We start from the raw sequence: 15,785 nt of genomic DNA on the forward strand, positions 1-15,785 counted from the left end.
ACCCCTCCCTCTCCTGTGCTCCCCTTCAGTGTCTCTGCACTCTCTTCTGCCTTGTGTTTCCTCTTCATTGCCCGCCCTGTCCATCTTCTACCTCTTGGTGCGCCTCCTGCCGCCTTTTTTCCTCTTCCTCCCCCCCCCAGCCCCCTCCCCCCCCCCCCACTGCACCTTCCTCCCCTCTTTTTCCCTCCTCTCCAGCCGCCATTCCCTCAGCAAGTCCCTACCAGCGGTTTTTCATTCTTCATGAGTGCTCCGTTGTTTCCAGTGGTTTTTTAAGTGTCGTGCTATGTTTCATTTTTATCCTGTGGCCGACTTTTAACTTTTGTTTGCCTCCAGTGTTTTTTTTAAGTGCACTTTGATTTGCCAGCTGTGTTCTTTTAACTTTATGTCCACTTTTTAACTGACCCCCAGTGCAAGTCCCCATCTTAGCGTATATCCCATCATCTCCATTTACTTTTTTTAAGTCCCCCTTTTTATCTCCCCTTCTTATGTAATCACCCTTCTATATTTTTGTAAAGCCAATTGGCTGAAGAGCGGTGGACTGTGTGACTGCGAGCCCTCCACTGCTCATATGGGGCAGGGGAATGAAATTACAATAAAGAAAAAAATAGCCGGTATTTGAACCCCTCGACTTCTATGTTTGGAGCATAGTCTAAAGAGTTACCAGTAAGACGGGACACCCTAATCTCATATCTCTAAGCACCGATCTAAAAGGGTTTTCATTTTTATTTGTATTTCGTTTTAATTCACTCATCCAGATTTAAGCACTACATTATGTAAACTTAGCACACCTCGCTCACACCACGACGAAAGAGCCCACTGAGTGTGTGGAAACAAACCGTTTCCAATTAGGCGGCTGAATCTGCCCCACGTGGCCTCCCACTCAATAATGCCACACAGTCCTTTCTTCCTTCATGTATTCTTATAGATGAGAACAGGGTTTTTCGCGACAACATTCATGTATAAAACATTCTCGGAGTTCTTGCTGCATCAGTTCTGGGTAAATATCAATCTTGCGACGACTACCACCTTTGCCTTCACTAGGAGCAACATCTGCTGTTGTTGTTGCTGGGGCACTATGCAGAAGGAGAGCTTCAGACCGTATAAGCTCCGCTGACTCGAGATTAGCTTTGACTTTAGTTTAGAAAATGAATACAAACTTGGATCAGATGAACGAGGTTCAGTATTGATCTAAATTACCGTGAAATATTCTCGACAGCATAGGAAACTCAGCTACCGATTTGATTACCGCGCTCAACCACTATTAAAAATCGTACCTGATGGCTAAGAAGTATTTATTATTGAAGGTTTCTCATTTTGAGGAATTTTCTACACAGGCTAAAAGCTTTATTGTTGGCATCATATTGTGCTAGTCTGAGGAATAATTGAAAAGAAAAAGCTGGTAAGATGACAATAGCCAATAAAGAAAAGTTTTACATCCCAGTCAACCTCTTCAAATTCTTTACGATTCGTTAAGAGCATGGTACAGGCTCCCCAGAAAGCGGTAACCACGAAAAATTGCCTCGTATACAGGCGGGAGGTCACAATGTCTGAATAAAAACAGCCGAGTCAGATCTTTAACTTACCAAAATGATTTTATTTCTTTTAGCACCGAAATGGTATATGTAATATTTTTTGCCCATGCAGTAATACTTTGCGAGCATTACTGAGTCGTTCCTTGTTTAATGTTTTGCGATCGAAAATCCTTTATGATTCTGACAGGACCAATACACCTATCTTATCCCTATCTAATCGACTGGACATCAAAAAGTAAACAACGACATTAATTATGCGAAGCTGAGATGATTGTCTTACGTCTCCTCCACAGGTAGTGAAGTTACAGAAGACTCGGAAAAAGTGTACTTGGCTTTAATTCACGAAGCATGGGGACAAATCGTTACTGGAAAACTTCAAAAAATGCTACGACAACATTAAAGACAAGGACATTAGTTCCAATTTTTGTCCGAGAGAAACCTCACTAAATTTCTTATCATTTAATTTCGAAAATGGATTCACTCTTTTGCCGAAGGTTTGGTGATTTTAACATTCTCAAAACAATTACAGATCTGAGAAAAAGGATACACGACGAAAAAGGTTATGGGCCTATTGTGAATCGAATCCTCGAACTTTGGAGTCATTGTCCTACAGTTACCCGCTGGGCCATGGATCCATGCTCTGTGGGTGATAATTTCGTTACCTCGTCTTTACAGAACTAAAAAAATTAATTCGAGTTTCATCAAGATCACAGTAGTAGTAGTATTATTTTTAGCGTTCTGTGCCTCCATATGTAAAAACAGAAACTTTGTAGCATCGATTTGTGCCCGTCTGTCTGAACGGCTGTCTGTTCGACTGTTAAAAACCCTCTTTCTCAGCAATGTGTAGACGTATCAAGTTCAAATCTATGTCACATATTAGTGTCTACGCTACCTTGGCGGTGTAAAAGATTAAACCTTCTAAGTCAATTCAGTGAAAAGGTACGGCCGTTTATGTCAGACGATTTGATACTCGAAAACCGGTACTTCCCATTGACCTACAGTCGTGAAATTTGACAAGAAGCAAGGTTTAACAATGAAAATAAAGTAAAACTAACCTGAAAATTGTTAAATTGTTGTCATATGACAAAAAATTTCTTTTTACCATTAGGATAAACATTGTACTCATCATCCGTCGCCGGCTGGTGTGGCCGAGCGGTTCTAGGCGCTACAGTCTGGAACCGCGCGACCGCTACAGTCACAGGTTCGAATCCTGCCTCTGGCATGGATGTGTGTGACGTCCTTGGGTTGGTTGGGTTTAAGTAGTTCTTAGTTCTAGGGGACTGATGACCTCAGAAGTTAGGTCCCATAGCGCTCAGAGCCATTTGAACCATCATCCGTCAAAAACATAATAAAGGTTAATTACGCAAACATAAAATATAAACTGTAGTCATGTTTCAGTAAGAAAAAAACAATATTTCATTAAATCTTCTATATCTACATATATAAGCTGAAGTCCCCTGCTCGCTTATTTTTGTAAAAAGAGTCTGAGGAACTGCGGTAGAGATTTTAATACGGTCCTGGAATTTCCGGGACCACCATCTTGCCAGTATCCATATCGAAAAAGGCAATAATCATTGAGAATCTCGACTCCCAGGACGGGTGAACTGTATATATACAAACATAATTAAGTTTGCTCGATACCCTCAGTATACGAGTCGCACTCGTACTTGAGCAATTATTTATGTATTGCTTACTTATCTTCAACTCTGTTTGAGCAAAACGAAATTCGTGATTTTAATGTGTCGCTAGGATGTGAATTGACGACTGAAATTGAAACTGATTTGATCCGCAAAATTTTGTTAGCCAAAAACGATCACAGATCGCGGAGAAATAATCAGCGCTCGGCGTTCGCGCAACGCAGATTTCCACACTTCAGTTTGATCTGAGTTTTTTACACACCGCCGGCCCTGAGCATTGCCCGGCCCGTGGAGTGGGTCCCGGCACACAGAGGGCGCGCCGTGCCCTGCGCCGGCCGGCCTGGAGGCTGGAGGCGGCGTGCGCTATCGCGCCATCTCGCGCCGTTATCTGCCGCCCCCGCCGCCGCCGCCGCCCCCGCGGCCACGACGCCCCCGGCCGCGCGGGGCCGGGACGGGCCGCCTGAATTTAATAACGGCGCGTATTTTATCCGCAGGCCGCTGGCCAGGCCGCCGGCTACGTCACCGGCTCTGCTGGCGTCTGCTGCTCCCTCCACCCCCGCCACCACAGTCGTACGTCATCCCGGGGGGTCCGGTGATATGCGCTGATAGCGGGCCGAGTCCGCCGCCGACACACTGCGCCCTCTCCCACAACCTGCAGCTTAACTAAATCACCACAAGCAGAGCCTAAATCTCAAAATTGTTCGATATGGACGCATCACACCTACACTTTAGATCATCAAAGAGATGGGTATCGTCCAAGCGACGCAAGTCGCCGCTTCAGGTGTGAAACTGAGAACGGCGCCAGACATACCACAACAACAACAACAACAACAAAAAGTTCAAATGTGTGTGAAATCTCATGGGATTTACCTGCTAAAGTCATCAGTACCTAAGCTCACACACTACTTAACCTAAATTATCCTAAGGACAAACCCACGCACCCATGCTCGAGGGAGGACTCGAACCTCCGCCGGGACCAGCCGCACAGTCCATGACTGCAGCGCCTCATACTGCTCGGATAATCCCACGCGGAACACGCCACAACTGTCAGATCTCTATACAGGACGTCCTGTATCACAAATGTGACCACATTAATGTGAGCACCACCTATGTATGTTCCACGTTAACGTGCAATAAGCACTCATAGGCGCCACATGACAGCGCTACCGATCCAGCGTACGAGTATTAAAGCGTCTCGGAAGGACGTGGAAAGCAATGCTGTCATTGCTTTAATGCGGGAGGGGAGCGATTGACACTACTGGCCATTAAAATTGCTACACCATGAAGATGATGTGCTACGGTCGCCAAATTAAACCGACAGGAAGAAGATGCTCTGATATGCAAATGATTAGCTCTTCGGAGCATTCACATAAGGTTGGCGCCGGTGGTGACACCTACAACGTGATGACACGAGGAAAGTTTCCAAGAGATTTCTCATACACAAACAGCAGATGACCGGCGTTGCCTGGTGAAACGTTGTTGTGATGCCTCGTGTAACGAGAAAAAATACGTACCATCACATTTCCAACTTTGACAAAGGTCGGATTGTAACCTATCGCGATTGCGGTGTATCGTATCGCGACATTGCTGCTCGCGTTGGTCAAGATCCAATGACTGTCAGCAGAATATGGAATCGGTGGGTTCAGGAGGGTAATGCGGAACGCCGTGCTGGATCCCAACGCCCTCGTATCACTAGCAGTCGAGATGACAGGCATCTTATCCGCAAGGCTGTAACGGATCGTGCAGCCACGTCTCGAACCCTGAGTCAACAGATGGGGACGTTTGCAAGGCAACAGCCATCTGAACGAACAGTTAGATGACGTTTGCAGCAGCATGGACTATCAGCTCGGAGACCATGGCTGCGGTTACCCTTGACGCTGCATCACAGACAGGAGCGCCTCCGATGGTGTAGTCAAGGACGAAGATGGGTGCACAAATGGCAAAAGGTCGCATCCGTGTTTGGCGACACCGCGGTGAACGCTCACTGGAAGCGTGTATTCGTCATCGCCATACTGGCTTATCACCCGGCGTGATGGTATGGAGTGCCAGTGGTTACACGTCTCGGTCACCTCTTGTTCTCATTGACGGCTCTTTGAACAGTGGACGTTACATTTCAGATGTGTTACGACCCTTGGCTCTACCCTTCATTCGATCCCTGCGAAACCCTACATTTCAGCAGGATAATGCACGAACGCATGTTGCAGGTCCTGTACGGGCCTTTCTGGATACAGAAAATGTTCGACTGCTGCCCTGGCCAACACATTCTCCAGATCTCTCACCAATTGAAAACGTCTAGTCAATGGTGGCCGATCAAATGGCTCGTCACAATACGCCAGTCACTGCTCTTAATGAACTGTGGTATTGTGTTGAAGCTGCATGGGCAGCTGTACTGTACACGCCATGCAAGCTCTGTTTGACTCAATGCCCAGGCGTATCAAGGCCGTTATTAAGGCCAGAGGTGGTTGTTCTGGGTACTGACTTCTCAGGATCTATGCACCCAAATTGTGTGAAAATGTAATCACACGTCAGTTCTAGTGTAATATATTTGTCCAATGAATACCCGTTTATCATCTGCAATTCTTCGTGGCGTAACAATTTTAATGGCCAGTAGTGTCTCACACATACAAAAGTACAAGATCATTGACCTGCGGGACAAGGGTGGAAGCATTTCCGAAATGTCCATTTTTGTAAACTGGCCGCTTGCCGGCGTGGTTGAAGCGTACCGTGCATTGTAAACTGAAGCTATCCAAAACTAGTGCTGAGGCAATTGTGGTCACGGTTGGAAGTGGTGAACGTCGGCTGTCGAGATGTGGACGGACTCATAGACGTGGAACTGTTGAGTACCTGACCGCGCAGATGAACCAAGGGGCTATCTCCTAAACGACCATGCAGCCAACGTTGCAGCGAATGGGTACCTAGAGAAGGCAGGAGGTTGATGCACCCATGCCGATCGCTGTTCATCGGCGACGAAAGCTGGAATTTGTGCACCAGTGCCGCAACTGGACGTCCACTGAGGGCGACAGGTGGCCTTTTCAGATGAACTAAGTTTTATGCTGCATCGGACAGACGGCCGTTGCTGTCGGTGAGAAACTGTCTGTAAACAAAAAAACATCCTACAACACTCATCGAAAGGGTCCAGGCCGCAGGAGAGAGCGTTATGGCCTCGGGAATGTTTTCGTGGCATTCCGTGGATGATGTCGTTGTGGACAAGCGCAGTGGATCGGTACAACCACACATCTGTGCTTGCAGACCACCGCCACCGCCACATGCAGTTTGTTTTTCGTGCACTCGATGCCATCCACCAGCAGGACAGTGCTATATGTCGCACGGCTGGCAGCGCACTTGTGTGGTTTCAAGAGCTCCTTGATGAGCTCACCGTACTCCCCTGGCCACCAGACCTCCCCGCCCCCCCCCTCCCCCGCATTTAAACACACTTTAGAATCTGTGGGACTACCTCGTTAGGGCCTTTCGCGCCCTGGACGCAGAAAGCCAGCGCACCTGGCCCACGGCACTGGAGTCGGCCTAGCGTGACGTCCCTGTTGGTACCCTCCAGAACCTCACAGACCCTGTTCCTGCACATCTCACAGCGGGCCGCGCTGCAAGAGATAGTCATTCAGGCTTTTTACAAGTCTTCACATTAATGTGATTGGGCGGTGTAGTAGGGAAAACGGACACTGGTGAAACTGTACCACTGAAAATCGGAGGAGAGGGGTGCTAAATGGTAAATCATTTGTCTGGAAAAATGTTCTCGATCCAGCCGAGGGTCAGAATGCAGCGGAACCGCTCTTTGAGTAACTTAAATTACTATACAACTTCATTGTGAAGCTTTTGCCAATAACTGCATTTATTCACTGTTAACATAACGAAACAGTGGTCGCGTTAACGTTACGCTATACGGTCTTAAACGGAACGAGAAAGAACTTCTGCCGCCACTTAATGTTAGAAAACTTGTATACGGCGGACCAGCGACACACTTTTCACTCCATGTTCCTCTGACAATCTTATTAATGTCCACAATTGACTGTTACTGGAGCTGGTTGTGGCCAACTTACAAGAAGGATGGAGGTCTATTGTGTCTTATAATCAGTGCTGGTTGTCTCGATGACAGTGATGGCCGGGTGTTGCTTAGAATGTGGCCAGTTGAAGGCCTGTAACCAACCTGTCTACGTGCTAGACTCACTGGACCTTCAATTGGAGTTGTGGTCTGGGGTGCTATTTGGTATGACGGCAGGGGTTCTCCCCTGGTTATCCCACGCACTCTGGGTGCAAATTTGTACGACAATCTGGTGATTCGACCTGTAGTCGTATCAAACAAATAAGGTTTTCTTTGCGGCGACATCTATTTACGAAATTTCAATCACGAACTTTCTCTTCCGAATGCGAAAATATTTAGTTGACACCCACCTACGTAGGGAGAAATGATTATCACAATAAAATAGAAGAAATCTGAGCTCGAACGGAAAGATTTAGGCGTTCCTTTTTCCCACGCGCCATTTGAGAGTGGAATGGTAGAGAAGTAGAATGAAAATGGTTCGATGAACGTGTGAATTGCAGAGTAACCATGTAGATGTAGATGCACCTCTAGTGCTGCCATTCATGAACAGCATTCCAGGGGTATTTTCCGACAGAATAACGCTTGCCCACATACCGTTGTTGTAACCCAACGTGCTCCACAGAGTGTCGACATGTTGCCCTGACCTCCTCGATCACCAGATTTGTCTCCAATCGAGCACATATGAGACGTCATCGGACGAAAACTCCAGCACCATCCTTAACCAACATTAACTATGGACCGACCAACTGCAACAGGCACGGAATAACATCTCACAAACTGACGTCCAGCACCTATACAACACAATGCATGCTCGTTTGCATACTTGCATTCAACATTCTGGCGGTTATTAATATACCTATTTGTCACATTTGTAATGATATATCTAACGCTTAGATTAACCTGTAATCTTGCAATGCTAATCAGTTACATATGTTACCGACACAAATGTATTCCCAAAATTACATTACTCTACATTGTAGTGTATTGTATTATATGGAACTGGGGACCTAGAAACGCCGGCCGGCCGGGGTAGCGGAGCGTTTCGAGGCGCTGCAGTCTGGAACCGCGCGACCGCTAAGGTCGCAGGTTCGAATCCTGCCTCGAGCATGGGTGTGTGTGATGTCCTTAGGTTAGTTAGGTTTAAGTAGGTCTTAGTTCTAGGGGACTGATGACCTCAGACCTTCAAACCCCATAACAGGCTACAGCAGTCCAGTCACCCCACCACCGCCCCACACCGAACCCAGGGTTATTATGCGGTTCGCCCCCAGTGGATCCCCCCGGGAACGTCTCACAGAAGACGAGTGGAAACGCAATGTTTGCGTGGTAGAGTAATTATGGTGTACGCGTACATGGAGTGTAACTGAGGCGGAATAAGGGGAACCAGCCAGCATTCGCCGAGGCAGGTGGAAAACCGCCTTAAAAACCATCCACAGACTGGCCGGCATACCGGACCTCGACACAAATCTGCCTTCCCGCCCGGAATAACGCTTTAGACCGTTTTAAATGTTGTGATTTATTTTCCGTTAGTGTCTATGAGGTCAGTAACCCCTCCCCCCCGAAATATCCACTCCATATTATTTAAAAAACAGAACTTCTATGTATTAAATAGCGTCAAACTTACGATTACTTTAAATGTGAGTTAATGTTTTAAATACTTGATCTTCAACATCTAAAACCCTTTTGGTTGAAGACGAAAGACCATACTTACGTTTGTTTTGTAATTTTGGATTATCCACTCAGAACCTAACGAAACATTCGAAATGAGTATAGTGTGGCTTATTTGCGCTCCGTTGTAAGAGGAGTCATTTTTTCAATGTTTATGACGTAGTATCCCCTGAAGTATGTGTCGTGCAGTGATACCATTTTGCAGTATATTTGGTACTATACGTGGATACTGTCTGCAAAATTCGTTGCGAACAGAATTAGTACTAAAGAAGTAACAAATTAAAGCTTCATGCAAGATGCTGAACGTTTACTATATGATCAACGAAAACGTAGTAAGCAATAAACTTTTTCCTTTCATTATTTTGTTGGGGGTATCAACCGGAAAAGTTTCAATAAGGCTTCAAACTAAAGTTTTCTGGAAGTCGCTAAGTGCTCTAATTCTCAAATATTGCTTGAATAGAGTTTGAATAATTTGCATGCAGTTAGTTACGCTGCTTCTATGTTTAATATTTGCTTAATTACGTTAAACCTTTAATGTAAGATTAAATTATGTTTAGATTGTGGCAGTATTTTAATTCTTAAGTTCGGTGAATAATTACATGAAATACTGAAAACCAGATTTTTGTTGTGTCTGGAGGCCGTTAGACAGGCAATCTGCAAGTGAGGCCAACTGACTGGGCGCCGTTTCAGTCGTTCGTTAATATCAGTTATTCCTGTTAAAACATGCACACAAACACATGTGAACATAAGAATGGTAAATTTACTGAAGTACTTCCTCATAAACAATATTTCAGTGAGCACGTTTATTTGCAACTATAGTTTACAACCCCGATTCGCACACGACGCATCAGTATCTCAGCAAAGGATACCTAGCAGTTAGTCTAAAAGACGGAAACACGCTTATTCATGGATTCGTGTTGGAACAAATACACTTCTTTCACACGCTCGCAAAAAACTTCAACGACGTAAATGCAATATAATTGCCCGAAATAAATCTCAGGTTTGAATACAAACTCCCAAGTAAAATGTACCTAACTCTCATTAATATTTTTGAGCTGTCAACATGAAAGGAAATTTCCAACATTTGATTCCTACTCTTTTTACTGTTATCTGGAAAACGGGATCATATTTCAGCTGTAGTATCATAAGAAAAGCTTCCGGCACCTCCAGGTTTGTTAATAAGTGAAGCCTCAGTAGCTTAGTCGTTTTTGACCTCCTCCAGTTACGCCGACTGGTTACTGGAGAAGCTTGCACGTACAGATTACCTTCTTGACAGTCCTCAGTAATGAATGCCCAGCACTCGACAACATGTCCACTCACATTCAAAGCTAGCGCCGAATCCCAATCTGCCTTTGCATGCCACTCCTTGCCTCAAGGGAGAGCTAGTTTTACTCGAAGCACACTGGAAAGTGATGTCAGAATTACATGTACTCCGTAAAACTCGATGCGACCACTAAACTCAATAGCAATCGACAAATGGAGAACTTAGGAAACGCTTTATCGGAGAAACGTGTCACTCTTGGTACGATATGCAATTTCATGACATATCAGTGGTAAAAGCCTCAGGACATCCTAAGACGGAAGCCTGAGATGAAATGCTAAGATGAAATTCGGAACTTGTATGAGTTCGCCGTTGTGCAGCGAATAGAGGCGTGGAGCTACGCAGTCAAGAGGAATAAAATCGTCATGCTACGTTCAAATATTTTATACACACTCGCGTTTGTCAAAGAATCTAGGACTTTTTTATTACTTTTATATTCAGTTAGTGCATAGGTTCGCATCGTTTTTCCGTAAGTTTAATAAACACAACAGGTACACATGTCAGAGACTTTTAGTCATCGATAATACAGGGAGTTACAAAAAGGTACGGCCAAACGTTCAGAAAACATTCCTCACACACAAAGAAAGAAAGAAATGAAAGTCAACAGTGTTGAGGTCAGGAGAGCGTGGAGGCCATGGAATTGGTCCGCCTTTACCAATCCGTCGGTCACCGAATCAGTTGTTGAGAAGCGTACGAACACTTCGACTGAAATGTGCAGGAGCTCCATCGTGCATGAACCACATGTTGTGTCGTACTTGTAAAGGCACAAGTTCTAGCAGCACAGGTAGAGTATCCCGTATGAAATCATGATAACGTGCTCCACTGCGCGTAGGTGGAAAAACATGGGGCCCAATTAAGACATCACCAACAATGCCTGCCCAAATGTTCACAGAAAATCTTTGTTGATGACGTGATTGCACAATTGTGTTCGGATTCTCGTCAGCCCACACATGTTGATTGTGAAAATTTACAATTTGATCACGTTAGAGTGAAGCCTCACCCGTAAAGAGAACATTTGCACTGAAATGAGGATTGACACATTGTTGGACGAACCATTCGCAGCAGCGTACTCGTGGAGGCCAATCAGCTGCTGATATTGCCTGCACACGCAGTACATGGTACGGAAACAACTACTTCTTCCGCAGCACTCTCCATACAGTGACGTGGTCAACGTTACCTTGTACAGCAGCAACTTGACTGACGCTGACATTAGGGTTGTCGTCAACTGCACGAAGAATTGCCTCGTCCATTGCAGCTGTCCTCGTCGTTCTAGGTCTTCCCCAGTTGCGAGTCATAGGCTGGAATGTTCCGTGCTCCGTAAGACGCCGATGAATTGCTTCGAACGTCTTCCTGTCGGTACACCTTCGTTCTGGAAATCTGTCTCGATACAAACGTACCGCGCCACGGCTATTGCCCCGTGCTAATCCATACATCAAATGGGCATTAGCCAACCCCGCATTTGTAAACACTGCACTGACTGCAAAACCACGTTCGTGATGAACACTACCCTGTTGATGCTACGTACTGATGTGCAATGAGTCGCATGTCAGCACAAGCACCGAAGTCAACATTATCTTCCTTCAATTGGGACAACTGGCGGTGAATCAAGGAAGTACAGTATATACTGACGAAACTAAAATGAGCTCTAACATGGAAATTAAGCGTTTCCGGACACATGTCCACATAACATCTTTTCTTTATTTGTGTGTGAGGAATGTTTCATGAAAGTTTGGCCGTACCTTTTTGTAACACCCTGTATATTCCCCTTCATTATTTATAACAGTCTGCCAATGCTGGGGTAACTTTTCGATTTCGCAGTTGTATAAATCATGTGGTTTTGAGGCGAAGTACTCGTTCAGCCATGTTCGGAGAGCATTTTAATCCGTGAAGGAATTTCCTTGAAGGCTGACAGCGGAAAAGGTGAAAACTTGAGGGTGCAAGATCAGGTGAATAAGGTGGATGCAAAATGACTTCACAATTCCCGTGTAGTGTTTCTTGTTAGTCTATCAGTACACAGGTGGGCGTTTTCATCGAGTAGCGTCACTTCACGTAGTATTCCTTGTCGTTGTTCCTGGACTGTGTCTGCAAGACGTCTCAGTTGTTGACAATAAATGTCAGCAGTTCAAATGGTTCAAATGGCTCTGAGCGCAATGGGACTTCACATCTATGGACATCAGTCCCCTAGAACTTAGAAATACTTAAACCTAACTAACCTAAGGACATCACACAACACCCAGCCATCACGAGGCAGAGAAAATCTCTGATCTCGCTGGGAATCGAACCCGGGAACCCGGGCGTGGGAAGCGAGAACGCTACCGCACGACCACGACATGCGGACAAATATCAGCAGTGATGGATGGTTACACCTCTGGGAAGCATTTGTAGTACACTACAGCGTCGCTGTTCCACCAGATGCATAACATTATCTTTCGTGGATGCAGACAGGGTCTTGTTGCTTTGTTTGGGCTCAACCATTGCTTTCTCTTTCTTATGTTAGCATAAAGGTACCATTTCTCGTCACCAGTAACGATACAGGATAGGAAGTGTAGGAGATATTCACGAGCCTATTAATGAAGAGCAAGCAGAGAGGCACATATGGTCAGCCGCTGATATCTGTGATCTTGCATTAGAGCATATGGTACCCATACACCCGATCTTTTAACATTTCCCATCACATCCAAATGTCGCACGATGATGGAGTGATCACAGTTGAGAACATTTGCCAGTTTGCGAGTGCAATGACGTGGATCATTGTGGATTGATGCGTTTAAATGATCTCCATCAAACTCCGAAAGTCTTCCTGAACGTGGAGAGTATCTAATGTCAAAACGAGCCTCCTTAAAACGAGAAAACCATTTTCTTGCCACGCTCTCTCCAGTGACATTATCCCATACATGGCGAGAATGATTCTGGCTGCCTCTGTCAGCCCTCTACTGGACTCAAACAGGAAACAATGTCGGAAAAGTTCCGATTTATCCTATTGGCACTTCATTTTATAGCGTCGACAGCTCCACTCACTATCTCCAAATGACAGAATGACGATATGTAAACTCAAATAGCAACAGTAAACTACAAATAAAAAATAACATTTGTTAAATAAACACATAGCAACCATATACAGATATGTAAAACAAAAACACTACGAACTTAAGCAGCAACCTAATAGAAGAATGTTCTGTAATATTCGAAGTTATATACGGCTAACAGCGCTCTTTCCCAGAAGTGAGTTTGCTAGATTTTGTGAGCAAGTAAGATAATATAGACGTACAAATTCCAAGAATGTTCATCTGAGCCATATTCACATTAACTGAAAAAATTGCAGAGATAACGTGATAATAAATGTTATAATAACATGCTGATATAAATAGTTTCACATATTCGTTAGCAAATGTACAGGGTTTCACAAAAAGTGTGAAAAGATTGTCATTGTGTTGTAGCGTAGGTTGTGTTGAGAAATAATTGTGAAGAAAAAAATTCCATTACGTGTGCCACTTCTGAGTTACTTAGCATTGAATGTAGGCAATCAAGTTGTTGTACGCGCAATTTAAGTCACTTGAATGCACTAAAACGCGGTAATCCACAGACATCTGTGGGCTCCTGTTACGACTTGGTGAAGTACGGATTACCAGTTGAAATGTGCGTTTCTTGGAACAGATGAATGTAGGCTAGGTGAACAGAAGCTACTTTTGTTGTGTTTGAGGGAACAACACGAAGAACATGTTTGGGGACACCGTCCCTGGCGGACCGCTTGATCTGCGAGCGCAATGGCCTGATTGGCTAACAAAAATGTTAAATAACACAGATACGGCGCAATGCATCGATTTTTTTAAATATTATTTCTCAGCACAAGCTCCCCCGCAATGCCCTGTTCTGACCATCTGGTATATAAATGAGAGCATAGTGTATATTTTGTAACAAAGTTCCCTGTTTCTTGTTTCTTTTTCTAAAAAAAAGTAACTACACGCATTTTTTAATACTACACACACTGCTTTTGTAGGACGTGTAGTAATAATGAATTTTATTTTCCGGGTATGAAGGGATCGTAACACTGCGTTAATGTAACTGGAAGACATATATTGAATGGCTACTATGCCACTAATGAATCACAGACACAGTATAATCAATTCGAATACGACAATAGAAGACTTTATGATTTACCCACATATTATCTACATGCTTTTCTTTCTGAATTGACGTCAAACTGAAAAGCGTGTAAATACTTTGGCAGGAAAAGAAACACGGTAAAATGTTGCAAAGTGTACAGTATACTCTGATTAAACAACGGAAATTGTCACAGAACTCTAGTGCTTTGTATATAGAGGATGAAGAAAAATTCGTGCACGCGGACTTCGAGAGCGATTCCTCCCATACTAGCAATACAAAACCCTCTGTAACCAAATTTCGTCTGAGGCATACTTCAGGCAGTAAATGGACATTAAAGAGTGGCACAATGGCAACACTGTAATCACTTGTGTGGTAACTAACTCTGTCAGCATAGAGTGAGAGTGCTGTCCAGTTAGTGCAGTGGGTAGCGTTTGGGGGTTAGTACGCAGGACGTCGAGGGTTCAAGGCGCATTTGTTTTTCTTTGGTAAAATTAGCCTCCGTGTTACGGTAACTGGCATCTTAATCGTCACACAGCGATTTCAAGGGTCTTCTGCGAAAAATTTGCATTTACATATTACGAACACAGATATGAAAGTACAATTGTTTTCCAGCTCAGTTTTTAAAGAAGCCATATGCACGTCATGGACGTGAATTGCTTCGCACCACTGAGTCTCCTAGATTCCAAACATCTTTTTCCGTGTATACTTCCCCAATGGTTCTATCATTTAGTATCAACAATTATTCTTGCCACGTTCAGATCCATTAGTCCATTACATTTCGTTAGGGCCTTACGTCACCAGTATGGTTAGCAATGCGCTTTACAAATCATTTCCAAAGTAAGTTACCATTTGGATGTGTTATCATCATCATATGCCTTTCAATATTGATTCTGATAAGAGTATACTGATTATTATCTCCATGCCTTACTGTTATCATTATTATTATCTTTCTTTCTTTTCTCAGACGTTATGTCTGGTCAAAAATGGAAAGTGACGCGGACCTTGATCAAGCGTGACTTCCTTTTAACTGTATGGTATATGTTACATTGCATTTAGGAACTTTCGGGTAATTGAACATGTATCAATATTTACAGATTTCTGTAGTTGTATATATACGTTTGGATGTAGCTGTATTGCATTGATGTACTGGTGGATATTATGTGGTATGATTCCTTTATTTGATAGTATAATTGGTATAATGTCAACTTTGTCCTGATGCCATATGTCCTTGACTTCCTCAGCCAGTTGGATGTATATTTTTCAATTTTTTCTCCTGTTTTCGTCTGTATATTTGTTGTATTGGGTATGGATATTTCTATTAGTTGTGTTAATTTCTTCTCTTTTATTGGTGAGTGTGATGTCAGGTTTGTTATGTGGTGTTGTTTTATCTGTTATAATGGCTCTGTTTCAGTATAATTTGTATTCATCATTCTCCAGTAGATTTTTTGGTGCATACTTGTATGTGGGAATGT

Source organism: Schistocerca gregaria, chromosome 5 (assembly GCF_023897955.1).
Source record: "Schistocerca gregaria isolate iqSchGreg1 chromosome 5, iqSchGreg1.2, whole genome shotgun sequence".
Taxonomy (NCBI): domain Eukaryota; kingdom Metazoa; phylum Arthropoda; class Insecta; order Orthoptera; family Acrididae; genus Schistocerca; species Schistocerca gregaria.